At 38.7% G+C, this 18,558-nt stretch overlaps 1 protein-coding gene across 3 annotated transcripts in view; it reads left to right on the plus strand.

Moving 5' to 3' along the window:
• Positions 1 to 18,558, plus strand: part of gpat2 (glycerol-3-phosphate acyltransferase 2, mitochondrial) — an 87,187-nt gene that overhangs the window by 38,893 nt on the left and 29,736 nt on the right. For 2 of the 3 annotated variants that reach the window (XM_035166247.2, XM_035166249.2), the window contains one exon: positions 8,606 to 8,690. The exons of the other annotated variant lie outside the window; for it this stretch is intronic. The gene's annotated coding sequence lies outside the window, so the exon portion shown is untranslated. The remainder of the gene's footprint in view (positions 1 to 8,605; positions 8,691 to 18,558) is intronic. 3 annotated transcript variants of the gene reach the window in all.

Below are 18,558 nucleotides of genomic sequence, written 5' to 3' on the forward strand. Positions count from 1 at the left end.
ACACAAATCCATTTGAAGGCAGCACGTGACAAAAGATAGTGACTAATAATAAGTGAGATAGTGGACATTAGACACCTGTAGACAGCTCAACAGTTTGCTAAAGGAATAATGATACAGAAAAATATTCATGCTACCAGAATTTGTTTATCCTGATTATTGCACCGCTGTAGTATCTTCAGCTAAAGCAACAGATGCTTTTACACACCTAACTAGGTGCTGGGGGATGAGAAAACATCTGTGTATGTGTGAGTGTTTGTTTGGCTAATACTTTGGAGCCTTAAATGAGACACATCCTTTTAACTCCTGCATATCATTTCACTTTGTTTCTCACTAGTTATTTCCCAATGCATCATGGTCCCCACAGGAGTTATACTGTTGTGACAATAACAATGACAATTTACACACCAGTAAGCACTGTTGTTTGAATGGACAGTCTGAGGCTGCTACTGGAAACTGAATCGAAGTAAGTGCTGTGGTGGGTGTGTGCAATTCCCCTCGTGCCACGCAGGGACTCCCACGCCTTGCACATCTAGCACAAAATTTGACAAGCAAATTTGCACCAATGACCAATAGCAAGCTGTCATACTATTGACAACTATTTCATACTATTCATTTTTATATGACACGACTCTGCTGCAATATAAACAGCTCCATAACAACAGCGTGGTTTGCAAACAGTTATGAATGGATGGTACAAATACGTCTATTGAATAAACCATGTAATGTCACTGATTGGTTGAGAGGAAGAGTGAATACCTCTGCTAAGGGCCCTTAGTTAAAAAGAGTGATACAAAATTCCTGAAATAGCCTCTTTGTCTGGATCTGCGGCAAAATTTAATGGGTTCTTTCTTGGCCCGTCCCTCTAGTTTCCTGGAAATGCAATCAGGTGTTTTTGCGTGTTCCTGACAAATAAACAAGCAAACAAACCAACCAACATACAAATAAACAGATGGCGATGAAAACATAATCTCCTTAAACCAGCATGCAAAAATATGTACAGACACTGTTTCAAATTAAAGGTTGCTACAGCCGCAAACTAAAAACGCACCTCTTCCGACTACACCTTGAATAACATTTTTAAACTAACAATTTAGTAGCACTTAAATGGCACTTACTTATAGCACTTTGTAGTTTTGCTTTTTTGAAGAAATTGTACTTTCTTGATTCTTGTTGTTCTGGGTTTGTACCCTCATGGTTGAATGCACTTATTGTAAGTCACTTTGGATAAAAGCGTCTGCTAAATGAAATGTAATGTAATGTACAGCCAATACAACTTCGTTTGGAAAGCATCAAACGAGAAGTTCGACTGAGACTGTAATCAAAAGTTGTGCAGGTGAAAACTACTTTTTAGTCACAGGCACATTCTTTAGGGGTTGCATTTCAAATCTTCCTGCTCTCAGTCGACCTTTTCTTGGCCACAGCACACCCCCTTATCAAAGCAAGCAGCTTCACTAACCCAACAGCCGATCAGGACAGGTGGTACCGAGATAAACATCCACCACGTGGCAGATAGAAGGCAGAACAACTCCTTCCCCAAACTATGTTCTATTGCAACTTTAAAGTCTCTTTTGATTTACATGTCTCTCACACACTGGCAGGGTCAAGAACACCTTGTAAACTCAACTCTTTTATTGTAGCCTCTCAAGGTTCAAAAGGTGGATGAGCACTACAGCTACTATGCATCTCTTGCTATTTGCAACATGTTGACGTGTTGTTGAATCTATGTAAGCTCATACCAAGGTGACTGGCCTGTGACGTTTTAGGGTAACTGGAGCTGTGAAGCTGAAAGCAACATATTCCTAATTAATAAATCATAGGCAGACAGCAGTACAGGCCTTCTCAGTGGACCTCAGGCAGCTCTTTGATGTTATATCCCCTGCTGCATTGTCACTATTTTTTCTGTGAGAAGAGACCATCTCCTGCTTCTTGTGACCCAGACAGGGATGCTCAAACTCTAAGAAGGGGCCTTGGAAAAAGCTCAATATGTGGATGCCTAACATGATTTTGATCCCATAGACACTTATAAAATGTGCCAAAGGCCTAATATTGATGTCTGACATAATTTCAGACTACTCCAAATTCACAGCAAAAGGTCTTTCATGAGACATTTATTAGTTTCTGACTCTGAAAAAGTGGGAATAACAGTAAGAATCCCCAAATCGACTGTACCTCTGAACTATATCGTTGCATAATCTAAACAGTAGCCTGTACTTTATGATCTCATTTTAATAACGAATGAACCATTTTTCACTTTCATTCACTGAGCCTCCAAAGAAATTGTTTTGGGCCCCCCTAGAACCATTAGTGCCCAAGTCTGGGACAATTTATATTGTGCCTGGGTGCTGCATGCACATTTAGTACACCAGCAGTTGTAGTGTATAAATGTAATAAAACTTAATAAAAATGTATCTAATTTAATGTTAGCTAGTTAAATCTAGATTTTCTGTCTCATTTCCTCATTTATTTTTCTCCTCTCTCTCTTTTGCTCTCTTCTGCGCTCTCTCAGCTACCTTATCTCTCTCTCTCTTTATTTTTCTTGGGTGGATTCCACTCCTTGGATCTGACATTGCACCAGTACAGGCTACCACAACAAAATGTATATGCCATTTTTTATACATTTATTTTTACTTGCCGCATGGGGAAATGCTGTTGCATGTATATTTGTTCTTATCAAGGTCAATAGCCTTTGGCCCTGGGGAGAAGCTCTGGAGATGTTTGATGCTGAGATCAACAAATGCATAATTAATAAATCGTAGGCAGCACAGACCTTCTCAATGATCTACAAGCTGCTTTTTGATGTTCTATCCCCCTGCCACACTGTCACAAGATCCACTGTGGGAAGAGAACATCTCCTGGTTCTCAAATTCTGATTAGGAACACTTTGTCAAAAGCTGTGGTTTGTGTTAATGTACAGTTTGGTACTACCAGCATAGTAACAAGTGTCACTGCTCTCGTGTTTTTTCAGTTTCTTCTCAGTATACCTTCATGGGTGAGAGACATCACAATGTCGGTCTTTGTCTTATAACGATTTCTTGCCAGCATTTACATACCAGACCAATCACTCAGCTAGGAATGTGTAGGTCTTGGTGTGACTCAGTTCCCCCCAAAGCCTTGAACATTTTAACAACCATTAGAAATTGTATTGTAAAATGAAACATGGTTCTGCACCTTCAAACCATCTTTCTAGTATAACATTTTCCCATAAACTGATTCTCAGCCACAGCCACAACATGTCATGGTCGTAAACGTGGTTCTGTTCACTTCAAGTGTCGAAGTAAAACATGATTGTTTGCCAGTGAGTCAGCTAAGCATTATATTTTCTGTTTTTCTGATTTGAGACCGGTGGTGTGCCTGTTGAGTCAGGTGCAGAAAGGCTTTGTGTTTAATGGAAGATATACAAGGAATAGAAAACCATTGTCAAATATTCCTAGTATTACATTAGTTTAAAAAACATTAATCCAAGGATTTGCCACACCACAAAAAGAAAGGACCAGTTTTGGGCTGTTTTGTCTAATTGGTTCTGACAAGATTAAAACAGAATCTCTTGCACTTAAACAAACACATCAACGTTTTTGATACAGATCTCTTGAATTTAATTATTCAAGAGGGTATTGGTAGAATCTTTTTCAGCTGTTACTGTGTAGAATTTTTTTTCTAATGTTTTCTAATATTCCTCTAATATAACTATTTCTATTTATTTATTTAGAAATATGATCATGTCATTAGACATTTGTTAATTTGATTAGCATTAACCCTGAAAATCCTGGTTTCTCAGCTTTAAACTATTCAGACAAACTACTGTGATATTATTTTCAGTGAGAAAATCAGACATGTTTCCAGATGGACATCCAATTCGTGTCGCCTCTTGTTTCCACAAAACATGATGCTTACAGTTGAGGCAAAACAGTTTGTGTTAGTTTCAACAGACCAGATAATTGTTTTTCACAGTCTGAGAGTCCTTGACATACTTGTTTGTAATCATTAAATAAGGAGATGCTTCCGTCTGGCCACTCTACCATGAAGCCCAGTCTGGTTAAGTGCTGGAGTCATGCCTCTCCTTCTGGAAGTCCCCCTGGATACAACCCTGTCTCTGAGATCTGCAGGCTGTTTGTTTGACGTCAACATCAAACATCTCAAGGAGGAGTCAGAGAAATGGAAGGCACCTGAGCTAAATGTGTATCATAGCTAAGGCTCTAAATATTTATGTCTATGTGATATTTAAGTTTTTCTTTTTTTTATAATTTTGCACAAAAAAAGCTTTAAAACTCATGGGTAATCAATTATAGTTTGCTGAGGGGATTTAATTAATTTAGCTTAATAATTTGGCAACAACTTGAACCCCATTTTAGTTGTTTACATTAGCAAATTGGCGTTAAATGTTTGCTGATGAGGATATAGCAGGGACTGGGATATTGGCAGTGTTCCCATGACTGCACAAATAACAGTGAATGAATTACTTTTATATTGGAGAAATCTTGGTGAAGAAAGAAATGGTGATTTTTAGGCAGGTTCTGTAGATGTAAGAAAATATTTTTTCTAAGTGGATTAATGTGCATGTATTTAAGTCAGACATCAGAGATAACAGCCTCGGAAAGCTTAAATCACACTGAATCTAAAGATATGCGTATCGTGTCTGTGTGTTCAGATTTGTCTGACTAGCGACTCGGAGAACGAGTGTCAATTTTGCCACAAATTGCAGCAATCAGGAGGTAAGAGTTTTAAAGTACCATCATTTCCTCCATATGCTGTGTGTCACTGCTGTTGCAGTCTTACAGCCTTTGCCTCTGTTGAGGGGGACAAACTACAACAACTAACTTTTTGTTTACAAAGCACAGACACCTTAAAATCCCTCATCTGAACTAATCTGTGATGCCCCAGTTGTTGAAATATTAGATGCTAATGGTTTTATATGTCACAGTCACTGTCATTCTGAACTAGTGGAATTGAATGCTGATACTTGAATAATTCCCCTCTAATTTAAACCACACTCGGTACCACATTTGGCATTCTGATAGCATTTATTAAAAATGCAGTAACCTGTAAATATATATTGCATCTGTTTGCAAAAAGTACACAAGTCTAAGTTTTCCTCGTTTGATCATCATGCATCAGAGAGAGATTTAGAGACATTTACATTACACCCTCTTCTCTTCTCATAAAATCCGTCAGCATCAAATCACCAACTTCTTTTTTAAATTTGACTGTTTTCCAGAGTTGCTAACAAATAATTGTGGAGGGAATGAGGGTTGGAAGACTGAAGGTGGGCGACATGCGCGAAGCATAGACTCTGGTCTCAGCTAAATGAGCTGTTGCTGGTATTATTGGTCAAATCAATCTGAGTGCCAGTGACTGGCTGTCTACCTGCAGGGCAGGAGTAGGAGTTTTATGATATTGTTTTCCTAGAATGGGACACACACACACACACACACACACACACACACATTTTCACTCAGCAAAAATGTACTGATAATTAGCGTAAAAGTTATTGTTGTCTGTAGTGCATGCATTGTATTGTGATTGTACAGAAACATAGAAGTGATGAACATCGAAATTAAGTCCAGCAGTAATAAATAAGACCTTTGTACAAACTGACAGTGTAAAAAAAAAAAAGGTGTTGATTCAGCTTTATGGAAATATTGGGTGCTGTGATTTGTGGTTTTAGTCAGGGTTAGAAAATGAGATGCACATGAAACTTGAGATGTAAATGAATCAGCCTTCCGTATAACACAGTCTTATACAACACTATTACAATGTACAACCTAAAAAATTACCATATAACTGAGTCAGCAAACAAATATGTAGTAGTCTCAATAAAAGCCGGACATTTTAAGGTGGTGTGATACGCAGGGATATTGCATAACGTTGTGCAGGTGCTTAAATTTACTGGTCACTGTGTACAAATGTATATCTGCACTACCATCATCGCAATATCAACATGCGCAATATACGTATTGTATAATTAAATAAAAATACCTTAAAAGATCAATCAAAATTATTTAGATGATTCCCAATCATGTCAATTCAGTTCTGTACATTTTTACAATATATTGTTTTCGAGGTGAATATAATTTGCATATATTTTTGCATGACACAAAGTAAACATGTTATAGTTTCAGATGAGATAAAAAATGTGCATTGATGGACTGTGTGGCAGTTGACCACGCCACCGGGGTCTCGCCTCAGCAGCCAGAGACGAACCACTCAGTCTTCAACATTTTAACTTCCTTTATTTAGAGACCAGGTGCCAACATAAACTTAAATGCGAACATAAATCCAGCACATTCTGCTGGCATACAGCTTTACAGCTCAGCCCGGCTCTGTCGCTCATGAGTCCCCGAGTGTCTCTTGTGTGTCCCTGTTCCTTCTGCGTGTCTCTGTCCTCAGTGTCCCAGTGAGGCAGCTCAGCTTTAAACCTGAGGATCAATCCGCTAACAGCTCACACCTGCGCTCATTGATCCTCTGGTGCAGGTGAAGGTGCTCTCCCAGCTCCCTCCACAGACCGAAATTGATAATTACAACTGTGCACTGGCTGTTTCTGCTTACGTGAGGTGTTCCTCGTCTCTCATTGATACATTCTAACAAAATATACAGTTATTTGTCTTTAGGCCTTAGTTGTTATTGCCAAGAGTAAAGGGATTCATTTGTCAATCAGACAAATTGATGATGGGGCTAACCCTGACCATGACCTGCACCCCATCGATTAAGTTCTAGTGAGTAAAATGTGCTGAGACAAGAGGTTTGAACCACATTTCAATAACAATTGCTTTATCCAACTGTTTTCCTGCCCGTCAGCTCTTTGCAGGAAGCGGCGGGATCCTGGGAATCTTGCTGATGCTGGAGAGCCGCAGTGATTGAGGCTTATTTGATTCATAGTCTCTCGAAGGAAACTTTATGAATTACAAAGTTATGGCCTGATTATCACATAAATTGCAAGTTAAATAGATTTAACTCTGTCTACTTCCTCTGTGTGTATGCATGCATTATTGGTGTGTGTGTATGTGGGTGCATGTGACAGAGAGGGGAAGAGAGTCAGAAAAGCGAGATCAATCCAAGATAACTCGCTCTCCATTACTTGTATCAACAGTGCAGATAATGCCACTGTGGTTCTTTATTACCATCATCAGTTTTATTGGTGTTGTTAATACTATGGTTTGTTCCTCTGGCACTCTAATGCAGAAGAAATGAGTGGATCAATCACAGCTAGATTGGCTCCTGGAGCAGAGATAACCTGCATGAGGCAGAAGGAGAGACGGGCAGAGTGAGCGGCACAAAGAGATAAAAAGCACAGAAGAAATTGAAAGATGATATAAAAGAATGACCAAAATAATTGAACTAACAAATGGGCAGGCATGAGATTTAGTCAAGAGAGCAACCGAGCAAGACGGAAGAAAGATTACGGGTTGCCCTGGATTGTGTGTCCTGTCTCTAAGAAGTAACATTTTTAATTTCTTTCTATTACTTTGCTGATGACAACTGTGGCTGAAGCCTTTATGTTTTCAGGTTTTCCATCCTTGCTAAAATAAGGCAACAATTTATAAATAAAAATATAAAAGTATTTGATATGACAGTTGGTGTGTTGGTTCCACTGCCCAATCCATCATGATGGATAATCACCAGTGCCACATAAACTTAAAGATGGCGCTGTGGATACAGATGCTGTAAGGAAGGCATGATGTTTAGGCTACTAGTGGCTCACAAGATTGGGCTTCTGATTTCATATGCTACAAAATATTGGAGCACAGTTCTTTCTCAGATGAAATTAAGTTTAAAGGATTGTTTTTGCTTGTATCAGTTTTGTGTACACTGACATAATCGAGCTTGTCAATCATTTTTTGTCACATGATTTTGATCCAGTTTTGCAACCAAACACAACTGACCACAGTTAGTCTCGATATCGAAGAGTAGGGTTGGGTACTGTTCACATGTGATCCGATACTGGTACTGGTCCCGGTACCTGGAATTCGGTACCGGTAGCCATCTGTACTTTTTTGGTACCAGGGTTTTTCTTGCATAGAGAATTGCGAGGCGGCCTCCTCTGTCAAATTCCGTGCCACCTCCGCCTCGCAACAAAATTCCATTACAGTGGAAACCACTTATAGTGATCGCGTTTGTCCCAGTCCAAATTCATCAGTATAAGCAATTGCTTACTATAAAACATTGTGTTGCTTCTGTATGATAGTCCCAGAACTTGAAGGAAAGGTAAACAGACCCAAGATGATCACGCTAAGCAAACATAGTGGAGCTGTGCATGGCTCCCTGGGTGTCTCGCCATTGTTCTGACTCTGCACTGATCAGAAATGAGCTTGGCTTGATCACGCTACAGGTGTGAGTCACATGGTCTTGCTCTCTCTCTCTTTATCACTCTCACTCACCCATACATACTCTCTTACCCAGATGTGCTCACAGGTACCGAAATTGGGCACTGATTGATTTAACTTGAATCGGTACCTGTTAGTATCAACGTGATTTGGTCTGTACCCTTAAAAGTACAGAGTTTGGTACCCAACCCTATTGAAGAGTGAGGCTGCTGTACTGTTGAAAGTGAAGAAGGACTAATGACTTAACATTAAATATGACTTTGTCTCCTTTTTGACATTTTTACCAGGTGTGTGAAAGCGTCACATCAAGCAAATTTGTGATCACTCAGAGAGCCACAACCTTGGGCAAGAGACCTGACCAGCATTTTTAAGGTGAGGACAAGATTGGTGAATATAACATGATATAATTACGTCCATGTCTGTTTGGTTTGTTAATTTGTTAGCTGCATTACGTAAAAACTACTGAACTGATTTCCACTAAACTTGAATAATTATTGTCATTATTATTATTGCTGATCTTTTTTATTGTTTGGTCGAATGACACAAAATATTGAAAATGTTTAATTTCCCATAACCTAAGGTGTTGCATTCATATAGTTTTTATTTTAAAGAAAAACCCAAAATATTCAGTTTACTATCCTATTCTGCTAAAAAGCATGAAATCTGCTGAACCCTTTTTATGGTTGTATTTAAATGATAATGAAAATAACTGTGGTTAGATTTTCGGAGAGTAAATGATGGGGACAGAAGGATGGTTAAAAGAAAAAAAAAGCTGTAATGAAAGAAGGAAGGACAGGAGATGATGAAATAATCAAAAACAAAAGATTATGGAGTAAGAGGAGACAGGTGGTGATGGGAAAAAAGAGCCAATGTTGATGGGTGTGAGCAGAAGGGGTCCATGTGTTACATACAAAAACAGATCAGAAAAATGGTTCTTTAGCTCTTTGTTATGGTTGTTAAAGATTCAAGAGAGAGGCAAGAAGTGGTGCAGAGACTGAGGGGGGGCAAAGAGACACAGTGAAGGAAGTGCAGAAGAGAGAGGGGGATAGTTGTAAGACAGAAGAAGCCGAGGCAGTGTTTTGTAGTGTAATTAGAAGAGCTCTTACTCCGGCCCGCCATTGGGGATGTTTCTGTTCTCTACTTGAGTGCCTTGTTGTTTATCTGCCCAGCTGGTTGAGAGGAGGAAGGCAGCGGCGGGGGAAACAACACAAAGTGGGCAAGGTGGAGGCAGAGAAGTGAAAGCTTTGGGGAGTCGTGTTTATGAAGAAAATATGCACACACCTGTGGAGCTCACTCGCTAATGTGTTATGCTATTGTTTGTCATCAGTTGTGCAGTGGTGGATGTGCAAATGCAAATCAGACCCCTTTTAGTTACTTCAGCTCTCTTCTTCCTTGGATGTAGATCCCTTCCCGCCTCACTGCAGCCATCACATTTCACATTTTTTATTAAAAGTGAATGACGAGGTGCTTCTGCCCCCTCTTTCCCTTCAGCTGACCAAGTGACCACATGATTATATTCACATCAATCTGCATTATGCAATAGCTTGAGCACCAGTTGAACAAGGAGTCTTGCAGTATTCTTCAGCACCTCTGTTTTTCACATGCAGCACTACTCTTATTACTAATTAACAGAAATGCCTACATTAAAATGTGTTTTCAGTACATTTGCATGCACCGACTGTCTCTAGTGCTGAGCTGCAACTGTTACTCACTGAACTAAAAATTATTTTAATTATCATAATGCAATATTCTAATTATATTATGAATGTTGTTATTGCATGTTCATACACAAAATGTCTGGGTCATTTGGGGATATGGTGAATTACAGTTTATGGAGTAGTAATGGTCCGTGTGCTTATCCATGCATGGAACTGCTTGTCCAAGCCTTTGAATAATACAGACCTTCAGCAATAGATCTCACTTCAGAGCTTGTATACAGCACTTTTTTTTTATATAGTCCATTTCAACCGTTTCCTTTCGTTCATCGTGTGGAAATTGAATATATGCATTGTGGAAATTGTGGCCAGTTAATTGGAGCATAGGCTGATGTTCAAAATAGTTTTCACAGCCCAGTCCATCATGGCTGCCAGAGCCACAGCACACATTCTCAGTAAGAGTGAAGAAGAAAATGAACTGTATTCGAGCTAGAAAGACCAGCAGTAGAATGTAATAAAGTAAGTGTCAAGTTGTTCAGAGAAGGAGTGCACGGCAAAGGGAAACTGAAGCCACGGAATTACATCTCTTGCTCTTTGTTTTTCTCATCTTCTCATCTCCTCCATCTGTCTTTATGCTGCAACGGAGAAAAAAGAAACGGAAACAGATTTTTTCTAAGAGTTTACTCCAATAAGTTTAATTCCAATAGCAAGGCTTATAACTCAAAATATTTCAAATAAATAATATATCTAGTTAAAACTAAAATAGATAATGCCTGAGGTTTCCAATGTTTAAAGATGTGGAGCATGTAATGTAACAAAAGAAAACTAAATTTAAACCCAATACAGTCCATCCTAAAATTACACACCTCTATTTGAAAAAAACCAAATTACAAAACCACTCTGAAAGCTCACAAAAAACTAAAATGGCATTTGTAAACAAACTACTCATTCAGTCCGGTACCATACCCGCACACTTGTTTGTCCCTCCTGCCTCTCAAAGTGAGTGACTCAAGACAAAAATTGTTCTCCTGCTGAAAAGGAATATTTGTGTGCTTGTTTTTTTTTCCTGGATCCACATGATCCTACATCAGTACCTAATGGCAAACACAGCAGGAAAAATGCAATAAAGGTCAGTCGAAAAAGATATTTCTAGAAAAACAGTGATGTTCTTTCTTCTGTAGACACAATTGTGTTGTATTCCTTAAAACCAACCATTACACACCTCTGCTTCACAAAGACCGACATGTAGCGGCAGCTGACAAGAAAACCGCTCAGTAGATATGGACAGAAGAATCGGTTTATTCATGAGAATACAAATTTAGGCCACTAAGTCCTATAAATAATTTTAACCCTGTTAGGTCTCCTGATGTAACCCTTTGTGACCAAGAGTTTATCAGAACTATAAGTCCGTAACCCCAGGGTGACTTCTACAGATACATCCATGCTGATAGGTTTTTGTTAAAAAATGAAAGCAATCTCTTTACAGACGTTGTAAAGTGTTTCAGCTCCATAGCAGAAGAAATATCAGTCCATATAAATACACTTGAGAATGATCACATGACCATTCACGTAAACTGGACACGTGCATGCTGGTGTAAACAGGAAACAGATCGTCTACTCTGCAGTTTGTTGCTTAGTTACAGAAAATACTCCAAACGAGAAAACTGCAATGGTGAAAAGTAAGAGCAGGGATTTCTTTTCTTAGCTCGATGACAGCTACTGACTGTATTAATGTCTTGCATTGAGACTGAGTAAATCAGGACTACATTATAATTTCCAAACGTCTCAATTTCTGGACATACAGACTAAAATATAGGCGTTTTCAAACTAAAATGGGGCCAGCAGCCAAAATTCTCAGTTGTAGGTGATTGAAGTAGCAGTGGGCATGCAGCCATAACCTTCCCAGTTAGTCTTTATAACTACAACCGCAGCCTATTCCTTTAATTTCAAATGGAGACATTGACCTGAGGAATTGCAGAAATAAGGAAGCACCTTGAGCTTCCTCTCGCTCTTATTTCGCTGAAACTTGCAAGGACTTATTTCTAAATTGTCCTCCACCATAGATTTCTTATGGTCAGATGGATTTCCACTTGAAAAAACATAAATCCCTTTCAGAAACACCTTGAATCAACTAAACTTTGTTCACAAAAAAAGGGAGCAATTTGTTCGGTCTACCGCAAGGTCCGTTTTCAAATATGAAGAGACATCTGTATTCAAGGCCACTGCCTGCGCCTCAGAGCTCCATGATGCACTACTCTATAGTTCCCAGCAGTATGTATCACTACAGGCTGTTCCTACATCCAGCATTATGACCTCTACAAAAACTCCCCTGAAAAAATAACATTGATAGCTTGTGTTTTTACAAAGCCCCCCTGAGCAGGTTGCTCTTACCTTACAGCTGCTGAGGTACCTACCTGACATGATCACAGATGTGGCCGGCTCGGTTTGATTGAAGAAAGAAAAATGAGTTTAGGATCAGTCCCTTGGGAAAATGGAACAAAGTATGAGCTGTGCTGAAACTAAGCAACCTAATCTCAAAGATTGTTTAACTTTTAAAGCCACTTCCACACACAGGAGGCAGACAGATACACGTATATTACTGGCCTGAAGTTGGGTCATATTTGGGTTGAATGCCAAACAGCAGCCTTTGTTAAAGGTTGAAGAAATCTAACACTGAATACTTTGATGTGTGTTTTCAAAGCAACATCATACAGCTACTATAACAAAGCTGGTACAAGGCAAAATTATCCTCTTTCACAAATTGCAGGTTCTAAGAGAAACGCATGCAGTATATATTTTGGTGGTTGACAAATTCTGCTGATTAATTTGTATTCACAGCTTTTCATCAATGTTGTCACTGGTGACTTACTTAGCCTCTAATCTCTTTGAATTAAGTCTTAACATTATTAATTTACCTTCTGTGTTTGTTAATATTTAATCACGTATGTTTGGTTATTGATTATAGACAGCTGTGTTTTCAAATTAGTTTTCCGATGGGATTTACTTGTATAAATGAAGGTTAACACAACAAATGGGATAGGGTGTAGTGCTGAGGTTCATCATTCCATTAGTTACAAACTGGTCATTGTTGTATGAATTGGCAAACGGGAACGATTCATAGTCGTCCCCAGGTTTCATGTGGACAAGAGTAAGTGCTGTGACAGAAGACAGTCCTTGAAAATTCAATAATGTAACGCTCTTTGAAAAAAAAGTGCCCTCTTCGCATTTTTTCATAAAATCAGTCGAGCGGTTGAACATTTTTCAACCTGTGTTTGACTATTATTCATTTACGTTTACTGGCCACAGGCAACCCTGGTAGAAAGTCTATACTTTAAGCATATGCATGGTTGTGCAAGGATCCATATGAGATACAATTTTACCACAGTCCGCTGCTCGAAATCAGACCTGCTCAATAAATCTATATGCTAATTTTGTTGCAGTACTTTTTTTCACCCAATGAAAATGACTTTACCACAATGTATTTTAATTCAATTACTGCAAATATTACGTTTATACAAAAAATTCTAGTATCTACATAAAAAATGTATATGACTACCTAAGAGTATCCCCATAGTTTTACAAAAAAACTAATTTTTTGTTCTGCATTAAACACCAAAGCAGAAGTACAGAGTTCAGGGACTCTTAGCCATTATTCTCTTATGGTATTATATCAAAAGTTGGGGAACAGCTGTATACAACGATAGATATTTGACATGGTTTTTGGGAAAGTTTGTTTTAGTTTGCTTTTCTTATAATATGTAAAACTAACAGGAAACCAAGTCCTGTTAACACTCACAGAATTATTTATATATTCAGCCAACTTCATTAAACTAGGCTGTTTGAAATTAATTTCTAATCTGTTTTAATAAAAAACAAACACTGTTTTCCTCCAGTTTCCTATCTTTGTCTTTCTGCCCCCCCCTCTCTCGATTGAAAATATTTTTGCTGCGTGTGTGCTGTCCCGTTTTCATAAGACTCAAATAAACTATGTTGTTTTGAGAATTAGCCTTGGAGGAACTTTTGGTATTCTTCATTTTGCTAAGAAAAGTGATAGAGCTTCATAAAAAAGGTGAACAGTGACACCACTATGCTCCTTTAACCGTACACCCACAGTGAGAGAGAGGGAGAGGGGGAGGCAGAAAGTCACATATAATATTCCCCCTCAGCCCACAGGCTCCACATAGAGACCACTAATGACCCTCACATGTCTCTATCTCTGACTCTGACATATAACCACAGAGCCCTCAGCCTTGATTGTATTAGATTTATCTGTTGTTAAAGTTGCGATCATGAGACCTCAATAAATTGCCTTCTTTCTCCTTTTTCTCAGAATGCTGCTGAACCATGTGGCAAAATTGCATGCACATTCACATTACCCTTTTAGAGGCTATACACACAAAGGAAATAAGCAAAATTGAACCTATCAACAGATAGACGGATATCAGTGGCATTACGTATTGCATACAAAGAGGCCTTTACTCTGAGAAGGCTTCTCTACGCAACTGTTACGCAAAAATAACTGCAAGGGTAATTCATTTTGCTTTTGTTTGTACAGTGAAGAATTTTAGTTAAGAAAAGGAATAAGACACATTTTAAAATTGCAGCAAAGGAAGCTGATCCCACTCTCTTAATACAACTGGGGGCATGTCTCATGCTGGGGAGTTAAAAGTCAGGTTATTTCTGCCTCTTCTGATATAGAGGGATTTATACTCTTTGGCCATGTTGGAGGCCCTGTTCAAACCTGGTTTTAACTCCCGTTCTTAAAGATCCGATCATAAGTGGACAGCTCTAAGTTTGTTTGTTCTCACCTGGAATAACTTCCTCCCTCTATATGCAATTAAAGATGTTCTTGGTTTCTGTTCACAAAGTCCAAACGAATCATATGTGGGCACTAAGAAGAGTAAAAATTCAGTCGATACTTTGTGAATGTGTTGCGGGTCAGAGGATGTCAGCTGAGTATGCGGCCCATTGCCCAGGATGCATTTGTGTTTACACTGTGAGAAGAATGTGGCCACATACATCTCAGACCGCCTCTGAATGTGGTTTGACTGATCGGTTGAGGACACAAATTTGTACTGACAGATGGACAGATGCTAATATCTCTGCCTGAGCAGGGTCTTTGACATGAGTTTACCTCAAGCCCTTGCATATGGGACTGACCTGCAAACCAAAAATGAGAATCACAAGTCAAAACACAAACAATACAAACAACAGTTTTACCAGTTCAGATTGTAACTGTCATATTTCTGAATGCTCACTTCTACCTTGAGCTCAGGCTTCAACGTCTCACATCATTTCACTCACAAATTTAACAATTGTTGTTTTCGTTTGTGTTCTTGGTTTGATTTAAAGTTGCTGTCAACTTTTTCTTTGGACACCGTCTGTATAACTCTTGTGGCCATGAATACAAATAATTATACACCACTCTGTCTCCCTGTATTCATCTCTAGGTCGAAAAACATTGAAGAACACACACACACACACACACACACACCAGCCTGATCACCAGTTGAACTCAGGTTCTTACAGCATCCATTAAGTTGTACATCATAGTGTAATCTTTCTGTAACATCTATCACACTGTACTTGAACCCTAGTGTCTGCGTATGCGCGTGTGTGTCTGGTTGTGCGTTTGTGTGCATCCACGTGTGAGCGTAAATGTCAGTGTGATCAATGCCTTCATGCATACACAGATTATAGGTATGGCAGTGATTTGTGAGACTTGAATGCACCCCTATCATTCCGGTAAAGTATTTCACCAGCCGTATGCTTGACTAATGAGTCTGTTATTTGAATTATGGACACATCCATGGATTAAGTGCCCACATGAACTGAAGCAAGAGCCTCACAGACTCTGAACTGAACTCTAAACTGAACTTTAAAACATATATATTTTAAGATGTTACGATGGGTACTGCAAACTTGTGATTGGCATTTTATGTTATTCACTGAGATTCTGTACAGCAAACAAATGGATAAAAATATCAATCATAGTTGAAAATACATGTTTTTGTGCAGTCCTGTAGTTTGCATTAGCCATCTGAACTGAGTAATACTTGAGATGCTAGAGATGAGTAATAGTTGGACAAAAACCTAAGTAGCAGATGCTTTTTTCCAAAGAAAAAATCATTAAGTAGTTTGCTAGGTTAAAATGACAAAACCTTCTGTGTCAAACTTTATTACCATTTATTTATTAGGCTGGTTTCTTTATCTCGATTTGTACATCTGGTCACATTAAAGTGGAATTATTTATAAATAATGGTGGGAATTTTCCAAAATTTCCACTATTTTATTTAGCAAATTGGCAGGATAATGGGCAGATTATTTGGTCATTAAAAAAATTGTTTCTTGGAGCTCTTCTTTCTACCCTTCTTCTGGGGCACTCTGCTTCAATGTTTTCTTAGCTATCCTTAATATCAACTATCAATTTACAATACCTGCAAAAATGAAAGATCTAAAAGAAGTGTGCTGCATGTCACTGTTTAAGTCCGACTGTGCTGAAGTCTCTGGTAGACTGACATGGCCAGAATGATTCTCATTTAACATTGGATCACTTTAGAATTCCATGGGACGTAGTCAGCGAACGCAGTACAGTGTTCAGCAGTTGTTTGTTCTTCTTTTATATAAAAAATATATCATCCAGTTTGTTTGATACTGTCTCCATAGCCTCCACAAACATCTTCAGTCTCTGTCTCTTCAGCCTCGGATTCCATGAAGTGCAACAGTCATTCATTCTTTCAGTCTGCCTTCATACAATTCAGTGAATTCTTTTTTTAAGTGAGTCATTCATAGCAGCTGAGGAATTTGACTTACTGTACACTATATATGCAAACACATGAATGTTTGTGTCATGCTTTCAATTGGGTCAGTGTCTTCTCAGTGCTCTTTGCAGCTCATGTGTTGTGCTGCTTGTCTTTGTTGCCACAGAGTGAGGACATTTCTGGGTCAAACATGAAATACATGGTTGTTTAATGTAAATTTAATAAGTGTTTTTTATGGAGTGGTGAATGTTTGACAGATGCACAGATCACATTCACATGTTTTATTAATTATTAGTATTATTAAGTATTGTATGAAAGCTGTCAGGATGTTTTTGAATCATGAATCAATTACTGAATAGGCCAGTTGCATAAGACACCAGGTTGCATCACTCTGTTTGAAGGACACAAGCATCTGAAGCTTCCTGTCTTTGTGTTCTCATATTTGCACATGTTTCAATGCACCTGTTCTCCAATGGTTGGGTGTTTATGTGGCCAACAGCTTGCATCTTTGCTTGTTTTGGGAGTTTAGGAGAAGGTGTAATCGGTATCTCGCTCTTAACGCAATCTTTTCCCACCTGGCAGGTCAGCTCAGATGTCTTGTATCTCACAGTGGTTATCACGGCTGTCAGCGAGAGATGAAAACCTGTTTAAAGGTGGAAGACAGAAAGAGATATAGATGTTTGAAGGGAAAGAGATGATAGCTATTTGACGTGTAATTAGTACTTTTTTCAATCCACTGTAAGATAGAAACCTTTTTATCTGACAGTGTCAGATAGAATCGGCCTAATGATCAGTGTAATGCATCCGGTCCTTTTAGTCCAATACAAGATGATGAGTGTAGATATTGTCAGATTCTGTTAGTCGAAAACAATCCGTCATTTCGTTTTCCAAGCCTGCTCCTGCCTTGTTTTCCTTCAACTATATCTTGTACAGTGGTTATGCTTTAATGTTGTTTTCATGAAAGAACATTAAAAGTCACAGCAACTCACTCTTTCATCTCCACACAAACATGTTTAATCTTTTGATCTTGACCTTTGTGAATAGATACTTGGGGTCAGCCATAGGTCAGACAGTCTTGTGCAATCAAATTTGGAATGTTTATACAGCAGACCGCATTTATCAACCGATATGATCAGCCGTAATAAGTATGAGCAGAACGGACATTACTGATAACGTTAACAATGGCTCTGTTCCATTCATGTGTGAGCTGTGACAGTCGGCCTGTGTGCACAATACACAGACCCTGAAACTGAAGCTGCTGAATTATCCGGATGTTGTTTGTTTTATTATTTGCACTTTTCTTATTGTGACATGTCAAAAAGACTTGAAATCTGCCTCATTAGCTTGATGCAGGTCATGTCTGTCATGGGATTTACTTCTCACCAAACTACATATAACAAACGTAGTAGTAAGTGTTTTCCATGACCTGGAAATCTCAGTGCTGGTCAACAGGACAAAATATCACGTGTACCAACAGCGTTGTATTTCAGGCTAATAAAAAAATAAAGCATATCACATTACTGGTAGTGGCTAAATCTACATGGAAAGGTTGTGTACTGTCTCTGACAATGCCTCTTAATTAATTACTTATGAGATTAAATTAAAGTTTACCACAGCATCATTGCAGCTTTTGATTAGAAGCTGATAGAGATTTGATTTCACACCTGCTGCCTCATTTGCCTCCTGCATCCCATTCAAGTGGGTCTGTCCCCACACAACCATGACTGCAGCCAATGATCAAGGAATACATTTCCCGTCCAGACAGGTGACAAACAAACTAACAAGAGAGTTGAGGAGATGTCAGTCAAGCACGGCACTCTGTAC

This window comes from Hippoglossus stenolepis, chromosome 9 (assembly GCF_022539355.2).
Source record: "Hippoglossus stenolepis isolate QCI-W04-F060 chromosome 9, HSTE1.2, whole genome shotgun sequence".
Classification (NCBI taxonomy): domain Eukaryota; kingdom Metazoa; phylum Chordata; class Actinopteri; order Pleuronectiformes; family Pleuronectidae; genus Hippoglossus; species Hippoglossus stenolepis.